General features: G+C 40.2%; 1 protein-coding gene across 2 annotated transcripts in view; it reads left to right on the top strand.

Moving 5' to 3' along the window:
• Positions 1-14,480, top strand: part of cdh13 (cadherin 13, H-cadherin (heart)) — an 892,196-nt gene that overhangs the window by 552,220 nt on the left and 325,496 nt on the right. The window lies entirely within an intron of this gene.

Genomic DNA, 14,480 nt, shown 5'->3' on the forward strand with positions numbered 1-14,480 from the left:
CTCTAACCAAAGCGAGACAGTGAGATGATTGCTTTTTAGCACGGTGACGAATGTCAGAACATCGATTAGGTCCGCTGGTGGAACAGGAATATTAGCTGTTGTCAGACACTTAGCGCACTGTTTAATTGGAGTGATACACATTCATCCGCCTGCTCTGCTAGTGTCCAACAAGCTCAGTTGAAAACCTTCCATCCGGAACTGCTGCATCCATGCTAACTGCACCAATGAGCTGCTTCCGCTTAGCGACAGGACGCTGTTTAATGGAGGCGTAATTGATTTGAAGGCAGTGAAACCAGATGTAGTCAATGCGGTGATTTGTCAGTGCTGGTTTTATAAAGTGGCTGAGATACTTAAAGATCAAGGGCATACTGTTTTGTCTTTATGTTTCCTTGTGGTTTTTTTAAAAGCTGCAGTGTATAAAACGTTTCTCCCTTTACTAAGAGAAAAGGCCAACAGGATTGTCCATTTTAACCAAGTATCAATAGTATGATCATGACCATCATCATTGGTCATATTTACACAGCCGTCCTCCATTCGCAGGTTGCCACATGAAGTTAAGACGTCAGACTCACGTTGTTATTGAAAGTACCTACCCAACAGATGCAATGTAAATACTGTTTTATATACTACACAATACTTAATAATTCCAACAATACCTTTTGAAATAGGGATGTCCGATAATATCGGCCGATAAATGCGTTAAAATGTAATATCGGAAATTATCGGTATCGGGTTTTTTTTAATTATCGGTATCGTTTTTTTTTTATTTTTATTTTTTATTAAATCAACATAAAAAACACGAGAGACACTTACAATTAGTGCACCAACCCAAAAAACCTCCCTCGCCCTCAATCACACTCATTCACACAAAAGGGTTGTTTCTTTCTGTTATTAATGATTTATTTTCCATAAATCAGGCACGGTAGCTATGGCAAAGCTACGGAAAGGCTTAAAGCATCGAAAACAAGCACACAAATGCAAAGATCACCAAATGTAACGTGTTGCGTAAAGTAAACAAAAGAACCAGACCGAGTGTGGCGACGGGCAGGAATAAATAGTAATATCGGAAATTATTGGTATCGTTTTTTTTTATTATCGGTATAGTTTTTTTATTTATTTTTTTTATTTTTATTAAATCAACATAAAAAAACACAAGATACACTTACAATTAGTGCACCAACCCAAAAAACCTCCCTCCCCCATTTACACTCATTCACACAAAAGGGTTGTTTCTTTCTGTTATTAATGACTCTTTTTCCATAAATCAGGCAAAAAATACAGGAAAGCGTGCCGATAGCACGGGTAGCTATGGCAAAGCTACGGAAAGGCTTAGAGCATCGAAAACAAGCACACACATGCAAAAATCACCAAATGTTGCGTAAAGTAAACAAAACAACCAGACTGCGTGTGGCGACGGGCAGGAATAAATAGTAATATCGGAAATTATCGGTATGGTTTTTTTTATTATCGGTATGGTTTTTTTTATTTTATTTTTTTTATTTTGTTTTGATTTTGTTTGTTTTTTTTATTAAATCAACATAAAAAACACAAGATACACTTACAATTAGTGCACCAACCCAAAAAACCTCCCTCCCCCATTTACACTCATTCACACAAAAGGATTGTTTCTTTCTGTTATTAATATTCTGGTTCCTACATTATATATCAATATATATCAATACAGTCTGCAAGGGATACAGTCCGTAAGCACACATGATTGTGCCTGCTGCTGGTCCACTAATAGCACTAACCTTTAACAGTTAATTTTACTCATTTTCATTAATTATGAAATTTCTATGTAACTGTTTTTATATTGTTTGACTTTCTTTTTTATTCAAGAAAATGTTTTTAATTTATTTATCTTATTTTAATCACCAAAATGATTCCCGGGCGCAGCCACCGCTGCTGCCCACTGCTCCCCTCACCTCCCAGGGGGTGATCAAGGGTGATGGGTCAAATGCAGAGAATAATTTCGCCACACCTAGTGTAACTTTATAAATTTTTTTAAAAAGGACCTTATCTTCAGCATACCTGGTTGTCCAAATTAGGCATAATAATGTGTTAATTCCGCGACTGTATATATCGGTATCGGTAATTAAAGAGTTGGACAATATCGGGATATCGGCAAAAAGCCATTATCGGACATCCCTACTTTGAAACATTACAATGTTGCTCTGCCAAGACCCTTCTATTCCCCACCCATGCGAATTTCCGGACTATAAGGCGCACTTAAAATTTTTTTTTTTTTTTTTCTTCTCAAAACTCGACAGTGCGCCTTATAACCCGGTGTGCCTAATGTACGGAATAATTCTGGTTTTGCTTACCGACCTCGAAGCAATTTTATTTGGTACATGGTGTAATGATAAGTGTGACATTCTGACAATACATTTGTATTGTCAGAATGTCACCCGGGAACATGTTTTCAAATGTTTTAATAAATGCATCCATCCATCCATTTTCTACCGCTTGTCCCTTTTGGGGTGGCGGGGGGTGCTGGAGCGTATCTCAGCTGCATTCGGGCGGAAGGCAGGGTACACCCTGGACAAGTCGCCACCTCATCACAGGGCCAACACAGATAGACATACAACATTCACATTCACACTAGGGCCAATTTAGTGTTGCCAATCAACCTATCCCCAGGTGCATATTTTTGGAGGCATGTTATCTATTTGCTCAAAACTTGGGAACAGTTTTATCTAAAGGACACTCAAGGTATATTTTGAGGATAATTTGTGTGATTAATCTGCATATATACATATTTAATGCAATATTTGTGTGATCAATCACATGAATTAACTTGTTATTTTTGACAGCCCTAATTTTTATAGTATATTTCCATATGTTTTGCTGTTAAGTAATAAAGTAAACTATTGTTCTGTTACGCTGGGGTCGCATGTTCATGCACGGATCGTTTCTTCAAGATGCAGACGGAACTCCAGGGGTAGGGCGCAGGTAGAAAAATTATTTATTTTCCATAAATCTGGCAAAAAATACAGGAAAGCGTGCCGATAGCACGGGTAGCTATGGCAAAGCTACGGAAAGGCTAAGAGCATCGAAAACAAGCACACAAATGCAAAAATCACCAAATGTAACGTGTTGCGTAAATTAAACAAAACAACCAGACCGAGTGTGGCGACGGGCAGGAATAAATAGCTCTCTGATTAGTGCCCGGGAGCAGGTGAGCGTCCCTAAGACTAATTCAAGTTAAAGGGGAACATTATCACAATTTCAGAAGGGTTAAAACCATTAAAAATCAGTTCCCAGTGGCTTATTTTATTTTTTGAAGTTTTTTTCCAAAATTTTACCCATCACGCAATATCCCTAAAAAAAGCTTCAAACTGCCTGATTTTAACCATCGTTATATACACCCGTCCATTTTCCTGTGACGTCACATAGTGATGCCGATACAAACAAACATGGCGGATAGAACAGCAAGTTATAGCGACATTAGCTCGGATTCAGACTCGTATTTCAGCGGCTTAAGCGATTCAACAGATTATGCATGTATTGAAACGGATGGTTGTAGTGTGGAGGCAGGTAGCGAAAATGAAATTGAAGAAGAAACTGAAGCTATTAAGCCATATCGGTTTGAACCGTTTGCAAGCGAAACCGACAAAAACGACACGACAGCCAGCGACACGGGAGAAAGCGAGGACGAATTTGGCGATCGCCTTCTAACCAACGATTGGTATGTGTTTGTTTGGCATTAAAGGAAACTAACAACTATGAACTAGGTTTACAGCATATGAAATACATTTGGCAACAACATGCACTTTGAGAGTGCAGACAGCCCAGTTTTCATCAATTAATATATTCTGTAGACATACCCTCATCCGCTCGCAGATTTCTTTGACTTTATCGTTGGAAATGCATCTGCTTTGAGTGTCGCAGGATATCCACACATTCTTGCCATCTCTGCCGTAGCATAGCTTTCGTCGGTAAAGTGTGCGGAACAAACGTCCAATTTATTGCCACTTTCGCATCTTTGGGCCACTGGTGCAACTTGAATCCGTCCATGTTCGTGTTGTTACACCCTCCGACAACACACCGACGAGGCATGATGTCTCCAAGGTACGGAAAACAGTCGAAAAAACGGAAAATAACAGAGCTGATTTGACTCGGTGTTTGAGAAAATGGCGGCTTGCTTCCCGATGTGACGTCACGTTGTGACATCATCGCTCCGAGAGCGAATATTAGAAAGGCGTTTAATTCGCCAAAATTCACCCATTTAGAGTTCGGAAAGCGGTTAAAAAAATATATGGTCTTTTTTCTGCAACATCAAGGTATATATTGACGCTTACATAGGTCTGGTGATAATGTTCCCCTTTAAAGTACCAATGATTGTCACACACACACACACTAGGTGTGGCAAAATTATTCTCTGCATTTGACCCATCACCCTTGATCACCCCTTGGGAGGTGAGGGGAGCAGTGGGCAGCAGCGTTGGCCGCGCCCGAGAATCATTTTTGGTGATTTAACCCCCAATTCCAAGCAGAGGCAGGTGAAAATAATTAGCACCCATGGCAACCAAGAAAACACAAACTCAGGGGTGCTGAAACCGAACTAAGGGAGTCTTTAAACTAAAACAAAACATGATCCGGACAAAGGATCATCACATGTTCTATGTTAATCTTATTTCACTTGCTTTGGGATTTTTTTATTCAAAATGTTAAACGTGCTAATTGCTTTAGTTTTTTGTATGTAGTCTTTAAAACTGGCAGGTTAAAACAATATGAACAAACTAATCATGATCTTTTTTTTTTTATCCCAGCCTTAGGTTTAGGGCATCTTGTTTTCCTTCATAAAAGTAATATAAAATGATGTTTTTTTTCAACTAAGCCTTAAATATCAAAGTGTCTTATTTGGAATTCAAGAAATACAGACCAGTCTGAATGGTACTGTTAGTTTAGCGCGTCATTATTGGAGTTGAACTGCTATCAACTGGAAAAGTGGCAGAACAGTGCATTCAATTAGTGCATAGACTGTTTTCATAAAACCTTTCAAACCAATCATAGCAGAAGCAGTGATTTATTTATTTTTTTCATAAAAAAGCTGCTAGGTTTATATTCTCTTTTTTGATATCCTGTCTCTTGTTAGTCTCAGCCGTGCATTGGCCTTTTCTCAGGGGCTATACGACACGGTCGAACCACAGCACAGATGCCCTCAATAGTTCAGTCTCTCAGCAGAGCCAGATGGAAATACAGAAGGCCAAAGTTTCCAACTGTCCTTAATTCAGGTCTAGAGAGATTTCTGCCGAATCTCTTCAGTGCACTCCTTTTATAAAGGCTAGCATCTGGCATCCACACTCCATGTGGACAGGATGCCCAGCATATGTATCCGAGAGAGACATTTCCAGAATAACACGAACAAGCGGGATAAACTGTTGCCCTTGTGAATTCCTACAAGGTAATTCCGATGGACCGCATGCTGGACTGTGGGGTGAAGCAGAAAGTAATCCAAGGAAAATTGGCGAATCAATTTTGTCACATTGAAATCAGTTTGGCTTCTCTCTCTAGTGCCTTCTATAAAGCATGAAATCTCGCCTTGATATGAAGATGTATTCCTTAGGTCTAACGTTTTTCCTCTCATTTTACATTTGTCCCCCCCCCCCCACACCTCACATTATTCGGAAACGTGACCATGTTGGATGATGACAGCCTGTAATTGGTGACAACTCATTTGATGACAAGAAGAGACTATTCCAAGGCTGAAAAGTGGAGAGTTGGTGTTATTTTTTTTTCTTGCGAGGGTGGACTGTCGCCATAGAAACTGCTCAATCCTTAAAGGGTTTCAGGAAACATCAACGTGCTTGCCAACTACATTGATGCTGGTCTCCTTCTCCCTTTTCTTAAAATATATATTGGCTCTACAATATGGATATGATACTTTAATTTGTCCCATTTTAGAGAAATTATACAGTTTCAGTGCACATTTTACATACAGCAAAATGTAAAAGTACCGTATTTTTCGGACCATAGGGCGCACCGGATTAAAAGGCGCACAACCAATGAGTGGGTCTATTCAGGTCTCTTTTCATACAAAAGGCGCACCAGATTAGGCACTTTAAAGGAGTTGTATTATGATTTTTTCTATATTTAAAACACTATCTTGTGGTCTACATCAGTGTTTTTCAACCACTAGTGTGCCGTGAGATACAGTGTGGTGTACCGTGGGAGATTATACTAATTTCACCTATTTTGGTTAAAAATATTTTTTGCAAACCAGTAATTCTAGTCTGCAAATGATGTGTTGTTGTTGAGTGTCGGTGCTGTTTAGAGCTCGGCAGAGTAACCGTGTAATACTCTTCCATATCAGTAGGTGGCAGTTGGTAGCTAATTGCTTTGTAGATGTTGGAAATAGCGGGAGGCAGTGTGCAGGTAAAAAGGTGTCTAATGCTTAAACCAAAAATAAACAAAAGGTGAGTGCCCCTAAGAAAAGGCATTGAAGCTTAGGGAAAACTTTGCAGAACGAAACTAAAACTGAACTGGCTACAAAGTAAACAAAAACAGAATGCTGGACGACAGCAAAGACTTACTGTGGAGCAAAGACGGCATCCACAAAGTACATCCGAACATGACGTGACAATCAACAATGTCCCCACAAAGAAGGATAAAAACAACTAAAATCTTCTTGATTGCTAAAACAAAGTAGATGCGGGAAACATCGCTCAAAGGAAGACATGAAACTGCTATAGGAAAATACCAAAAAAGAGAAAAAGCCACCAAAATAGGAGCGCAAAACAAGAACTAAAACACTACACACAGGAAAACAGCAAAAAACTCCAAATAAGTCAGGGTGTGATGTGACAGGTGGTGACAGTACACCTACTTTGAGACAAGAGCTATATTGATGCATGCTTGGTTATGCTTTAAAGTCATATCCAACAATTGTGACAACGACTTTTTACTGTCAACTGAGTTTCGTTTTTTAATGATGTGCCTTGGCTCAAAAAAGGTTGAAAAACACTGGTCTACCTAACATGTAATCAATCAATCAATCAATCAATGTTTATTTATACAGCCCTAAATCACAAGTGTCTCAAAGGGCTGCACAAGCCACAACGACATCCTCGGTACAGAGCCCACATAAGGGCAAGGAAAAACTCACCCCAGTGGGACGTCGATGTGAATGACTATGAGAAACCTTGGAGAGGACCGCATATGTGGGTAACCCCCCCGCCTCTAGGGGAGACCGAATGCAATGAATGTCGAGTGGGTCTGACATAATATTGTGAGAGTCTAGTCCATAGTGGATCCAACATAATAAGAGTCCAGTCCATAGTGGGGTCAGCAAGACACCATCCCGAGCGGAGACGGGTCAGCAGCGCAGAGATGTTCCCAGCCGATGCACAGGCGAGCGGTCCACCCCGGGTCCCGACTCTGGACAGCCAGCACTTCATCCATGGCCACCGGACCTGTGCCCCCCCCCCCACAAGGAAGAGGGGAGCAGAGGAGAAAAGAAAAGAAACGGCAGATCAACTGGTCTAAAGGGGGGTCTATTTAAAGGCTAGAGTATACAAATGAGTTTTAAGATGGGACTTAAATGCTTCTACTGAGGTAGCATCTCTAATTGTTACCGGGAGGGCATTCCATAGTACTGGAGCCCGAATAGAAAACGCTCTATAGCCCGCGTACCTTTTTTGGGCTCTGGGAATCACTAATAAGCCAGAGTTCTTTGAAAGCAGATTTCTTGCCGGGACATATGGTACAATACAATCGACAAGATAGGCTGGAGCTAGACCGTGTAGTATTTTATACGTAAGTAGTAAAACCTTAGTCACATCTTAAGTGCACAGGAAGCCAGTGCAGGTGAGCCAGTATAGGCGTAATATGATCAAACTTTCTTGTTCTTGTCAAAAGTCTAGCAGCCGCATTTTGTACCAATTGTAGTCTTTTAATGCTAGACATAGGGAGACCCGAAAATAATACGTTACAGTAGTCGAGACGAGACGTAACGAACGCATGAGTAATGATCTCAGCGTCGCTAGTGGATAAAATTGAACGAATTTTAGCGATATTACGGAGATGAAAGAAGGCCGTTTTAGTAACACTCTTAATGTGTGATTCAAACGAGAGAGTTGGGTCGAAGATAATACTCAGATTATTTACTGAGTCGCCTTGTGTAATTGTTTGGTTGTAAAATGTTAAGGTGGTATTATTAAATAAATGTCTGTGTTTAGCAGGACCGATAATCAGCATTTCCGTTTTCTTGGCGTTGGGTTGCAAGAAGTTAGCGGACATCCATTGTTTAATTTCATTAAGACACGCCTCCAGTTGACTACAATCCAGCGTGTCGGTCAGCTTTAGGGGCATGTAGAGTTGGGTGTCATCAGCATAACAATGAAAACTAACACCGTATTTGCGTATGATGTCGCCTAGCGGCAGCATGTAAGTACTAAAGAGTGCAGGGCCAAGAACCGAACCCTGAGGAACTCCGCACGTTACCTTTACATAGTCCGAGGTCACATTGTTATGGGAGACGCACTGCATCCTGTCAGTAAGATAAGAGTTAAACCACGACAAAGCTAAGTCTGACATACCAATACGTGTTTTGATACGCTCTAATAAAATATTATGATCGACGGTATCGAAAGCAGCGCTAAGATCAAGAAGCAGCAACATAGATGACGCATCAGAATCCATCGTTAGCAGTAGATCATTAGTCATTTTTGCGAGGGCTGTCTAATGGTGGTTCTTTGGTCAAAATGTTGCATAGATTATGTTTTACAGATCATCTTCAAGCCGCTTTCTAACAGTTTCTTCAGGATGCGCCGTTTTGTGGGCGGTTTTATTTACGTGGCTCACCTTCGACAGCGTCTTCTCCCCGTCATCTTTGTTGTAGCAGTGTAGCGTGCAAGGACGGGATGGAAGAAGTGTCAAAAGATGGAACTAACTGTTTTATTGACATTCAGACTTTACTCATAACGAAGCAGAATCTCCTCATCCGTGGCTCAATGATGCAACATCAACGCCGGAAATGTGTCTCGTGAAAAAACGTCCGACCGGAACCTCTAATGACGAAAGTTCCATGGGTGAATTATGTAAACCCACTACAGTTTAGTCTACTGACAGATATAAGTATGAACTTTACGCTACTTTATGTCATATCTGGGATAATGTTTTAAGTTATGTTCTGTTTGGTTTTTGGACTCTTTTTAGTTCCTGCTTTTTCACTCCCTTGTCTTGTTTCCATGTTTACCCATTAGTTTCACCTGTTCCACGTTTGGACTCACACACCTGTCACCAATCATGTCACTGTTATTTAAAGCCTGTCTTTTTCTGTTGGTCGGCCTGGCGACATTAACTCTGTTTTGCCTCTGACACCCATGCTACTTCTGTACCTCCATGCTACCTTTTGAAATCCATGCCATAGTTTCCTGCGTTCCAAGTAAGTTTTTGTCTATTGTTTATAGTTTTTTTGCCCAAGTGCTAGTTTTTGTTTCATTAGTCAAGTTTGTTCATTACCTTCACGCCATGTCCAGTCTAACTTTACTTGCATCTCGGGAAAACAAAACCCTCACAGTCCACGCTATGAAACTTTATATTAGAAATGGCAACAGCGGAAGATGAATGCCACATAAGGAGGTATAGAAAAAGAAGCTTATGACTACGGCGTCTGCACGGACTAAAATTGCGGAAGAGCGCACATTTTTAGGACTTGCAGATCGCAAATACACATCAGCAGGTACCAGAAAGTAAGAAAAGTTGGTTTTGCATAATATTTCGAAACAAAATGTCAAGAAATGTCTGCTAATAGGTGCCTTATACACACACCATAATAATACTCGTATTTTTAATCCGCCGACAATCCATCAAGCGGTGCGGCTTCATAGCTTACCAAAGTTGTACTAAAAACATGTTGATAGATTTTTGTGTAATGTGTAATGTTCTATATTCTCAATGGAACATTTAAAGTTTCGGTGTTGCTTACTGCCATCATATTGCAGTCTACACGTATCTCTTATGTATGGCTGCCATCTACTGGTCACACTTATCATTACACCATGTACCAAATAAAATTGCTTCTAGGTCATTAAGCACAACCAGGATTATGCCGTCCAACATTGTATATGTTCCATTGAAAATATAGAAAATTAAACTCAAAAATCTATCAAATTTTTTTAGTACGACTTTGGTAAGCTATGAAGCCGCACCACTTGATGGATTGTACTGTGCTTCAGCATGCAATTGTTATTATGGTGTGTGTATAATAATGTAAAACATATTATCTGGCAATATTAGGCAAACACAACTTTTCTCACCTTCTGGTACCTGCTGATCTGCATTTGGGATCTGCATAAGTCCTGAAAAATTGTGCACGTCCGCCTTTGTAGTCTGTGCCGACACAGTGTTGATAAGATCCTTATTTTTCTCTATGTTCTTGTTATGGGACATTCATCCTCCGCTGTTGCCATTTCTAATATAAAGTAGTGTAAAGTTCTTACTTATATTTCAGTAAACTCACCATGAAAGTGCTAAAACATACCGGTGTAGTGAGTTTATATTATTCACCCAAGTGACTTTAGTTATTAGAGAGTTGCGGTCGGACGTTTTTTCACGGGACACATTTCCGGCGTTGTTGTTTCTGGATGAGAAGATGCTGCTCCGTTATTGATTGAAGTAAAGTCTGAATGTCATTAAAACAGTTAGCTCCGTCTTTTGACACTTCTTCCACCCCCGTCCTTGCACGCTACACCGCTACAACAAAGATGACGGGCAGAAGACGCTGTCGAAGGTGAGCCACGTAAATAAGACCGCCCACAAAACGGCGCATCCTGAAACGACTGTCAGAAAGTGGCTTGAAGATGATCTGTAAACCATAATCCATGCAACATTTTGACCGAAGAACCACCATTACATGTTATGTAGACCACAAGGAGGTGTTATACATTTAAAAAAAAAAATATGTATAATAATAATATGACTCCTTTAATGCGCCCTATAATCCAGTGCGCTTTATGTATGAAAAAATCGAAAATAGCCTATTTATCGTCAGGGTGCCTTATGATCGGGTGTGCCCTATGGTTCAGAAAATACGGTAATTTAAAAAGGAGAAAAAAACTTCTCTGGCGAAATTTCCGGCTGCTAACCTTAAAACTGAACAATCATATCAAATAAGGGAGACATGTAATGCCTGTTTTTGTCCCGAGAGTTGCACAAGGGTTAAACACAAAATATTTTGTCATAGCCACTCTCTGTAACTCTCGCCTTTGGTTCACAACAAGCATGCAAAATATATATTTTTTTAAACTCACCTCTTCAAACAAGCTTTTAATCTCTTACCTTTTTTTTGTGTGTAAAGCGCCTTAGTTTGGCTGGATAAAGGCTATATAATATATGAATAATTGTTAATATTATTACTGGAGATGTACGATATCGGCCTGCGTTAAAATGTGATATCGGAAATTATTGGTATCGTTTTTTTTATTATCGGTATCGTTTTTTTTATTTTATTTTTTTTATTAAATCAACATAAAAAACACAAGATACACTTACAATTAGTGCACCAACCCAAAAAAACTTCCTCCCCCATTTACACTCATTCACAGTCATTCACACAAAAGGGTTGTTTCTTTCTGTTATTAATATTCTGGTTCCTACATTATATATCAATATATATCAATACAGTCTGCAAGGGATACAGTCCGTAAGCACACATGATTGTGCCTGCTGCTGGTCCACTAATAGTACTAACCTTTTAGTTAATTTTAGTTCTTTTTTAATTTAAGAACATGTTTTTATTTTATTTTATTTTATTTATTTTTTTAAAAGTGCCTTATCTTCACCATACCTGGTTGTCCAAATTAGGCTTTATAATGTGTTAATTCCACGACTGTATATATCGGTATCGGTCAGGGGCGCCGCTAGGGATTTTGGGCCCCATGAAAATAATCTTTACAGGGCCCCCAATACAGTGTCATTATTTTTTCTGTATTATAATTTCATCATCATTAGGGGCCTCTCTGGGCCCCCCTCCATCATGGGCCCCTAGAATCCGTTTCCTTTAACCCCCCTTTTCGGCGCCCCTGGTATCGGTTGATATTGGTATCGGTAATTAAAGAGTTGGACAATATCGGATATCGGCAAAAAGCCATTATCAGACATCCCTAATTAATACCTGCTGCTGTGAACATCATAAACATGTACGTATCACCTGTCTGGGACTAAACACATTATCAAGAGAAGTGGAGTGATTAACTTAAATTTCAAATGTCCAAATTATCTTTTGGAAGAAAACATGGTAATGGAGTATAATTGCAACTACTCCTGCTTTTTTCCTCTGCTTTTTTTCTTGGTTTTTTTTTGCCACAGAGAGACTAAAGAGGAATAGCGGAGATGGAAATCATTAAAGTCAAAAAGAGAACTGAAAGATGAAGCCTCGCCGGCAACGGGCGACGTCATTCTCTCTTTAGTCTACAGAATAGAAAAGTTCCTTTTGAACATGTCGATCTCATTAACATGCTAATGGGATTCATTAGCCGTGAGCTTTGCACAGTAAATTGCAATAAGCGCGGGTCCACTCTGTGATCTTTACTTTCATGCAAAAATAGGACGTGTGAAGGGAGAGGGCGGACTTTTATCAGCGCCATGTTCATGCTGAATGCATTTGAGAAGTTACACTAAGTTGTGGCGATGGGCGCACACGTGCACGGGCATCGATCACTCTAATGGATTTCAGTGGGTGGAGGGTACGTGTGCAGGCGAGCTGTAACCAGAGAGGACAGACTGGTAATGGCTGTGTGACTTTCTGACTCTAATGCTCTGTGGCCCATCTGGGGGCTGTCACTACCAAGGAAAGCCAATCGATGGAATCGGCCTGAGCCCTCCATCAGCTTCCGTGTTCGACAAAGGTGAATTACATAGAGATAAAACGTCTGGCAATAGTGAGTGAGACAGAGTCTTTCTGAATGTGTGTGTTTGAATGAATGTATTCATGGGATACGGGGAAAAAACAAGAATGCGTATTCATGTCCCGCCCCTAATTTACAATCAACTTATATGTTGGTGATATATGTTGGTTATATAGTCCAGTATTTTTCAACATTTTTTGAGCCAAGGCACTGTTTTTGCGTTGAAAAAATCCGGAGGCACACCACCAGCATAAATCATTAACAAGCTCAGTTGACAGTAAAAAGTCGCAATTGTTGGATATGACTTTAAAGGGGAACATTATCACAATTTCAGAAGGGTTAAAACCATTAAAAATCAGTTCCCAGTGGCTTATTTTATTTTTCGAAGTTTTTTTCAAATTTTTTACCCATTACGCAATATCCCTAAAAAAAAAGCTTCAAAGTGCCTGATTTTAACCATCGTTATATACACCCGTCCATTTTCCTGTGACGTCACACAGTGATGCCGATACAAACAAACATGGCGGAAAGAACAGCAAGGTATAGCGACATTAGCTCGGATTCAGACTCGGATTTCAGCGGCTTAAGCGATTCAACAGATTACGCATGTATTGAAACGGATGGTTGTAGTGTGGAGGCAGGTAGCGAAAACGAAATTGAAGAAGAAACTGAAGCTATTGAGCCATATCGGTTTGAACCGTATGCAAGCGAAACCGATGAAAACGACACGACAGCCAGCGACACGGGAGAAAGCGAGGACGAATTCGGCGATCGCCTTCTAACCAACGATTGGTATGTGTTTGTTTGGCATTAAAGGAAACTAACAACTATGAACTAGGTTTACAGCATATGAAATACATTTGGCAACAACATGCACTTTGAGAGTGCAGACAGCCCATTTCAGGCGCGCTAAGAACATATATTTGTCCACGATTTCAGCACTCAGGTTAACCATACCTAAATAGACACAAAATACTGCATTACACAAGACTACCCGAATGATTGAAAAAAATAATTGTTTTTAAGCTAAATTATTGGTAAACACAGTTTATGTATAATTTACGTAAAACCGCGAGTAATGAATAAAGTTTTCATCAATTAATATATTCTGTAGACATACCCTCATCCGCTCTCTTTTCCTGAAAGCTGATCTGTCCAGTTTTGGAGTTAATGTCAGCAGGCCAGGGAAGCTAGGGTCGATATTATTCTCTTGATCATCTTCAGTGGCATAAGGGACGGTGTGAGCCAAGACATCCAGGGGGTTTAGCTCGCTCACCTGCGGGAACAAACTGCCGCCATTGCTTGCCGTGCTACCGAGGTCCTTTGTCCCTGAATTGCTCACACACTCCGGCAGATTCAATGGGGGTCTGGCGGCAGATTTCTTTGACTTTATCGTTGGAAATGCATCTGCTTTGAGTATCGCAGGATATCCACACATTCTTGCCATCTCTGTCGTAGCATAGCTTTCGTCGGTAAAGTGTGCGGAACAAACGACTGACCATTTCGTCGGCTTTCCCCACAGCCTCGTATTTTGAACAAATTTTGTCCAATTTCTTGCCACTTTCGCATCTTTGGGCCACTGGTGCAACTTGAATCCGTCCCTGTTCGTGTTGTTACACCCTCCGACAA

The sequence above is a fragment of the Nerophis lumbriciformis genome, linkage group LG10 (genome assembly GCF_033978685.3).
Source record: "Nerophis lumbriciformis linkage group LG10, RoL_Nlum_v2.1, whole genome shotgun sequence".
In the NCBI taxonomy this organism is placed as follows: domain Eukaryota; kingdom Metazoa; phylum Chordata; class Actinopteri; order Syngnathiformes; family Syngnathidae; genus Nerophis; species Nerophis lumbriciformis.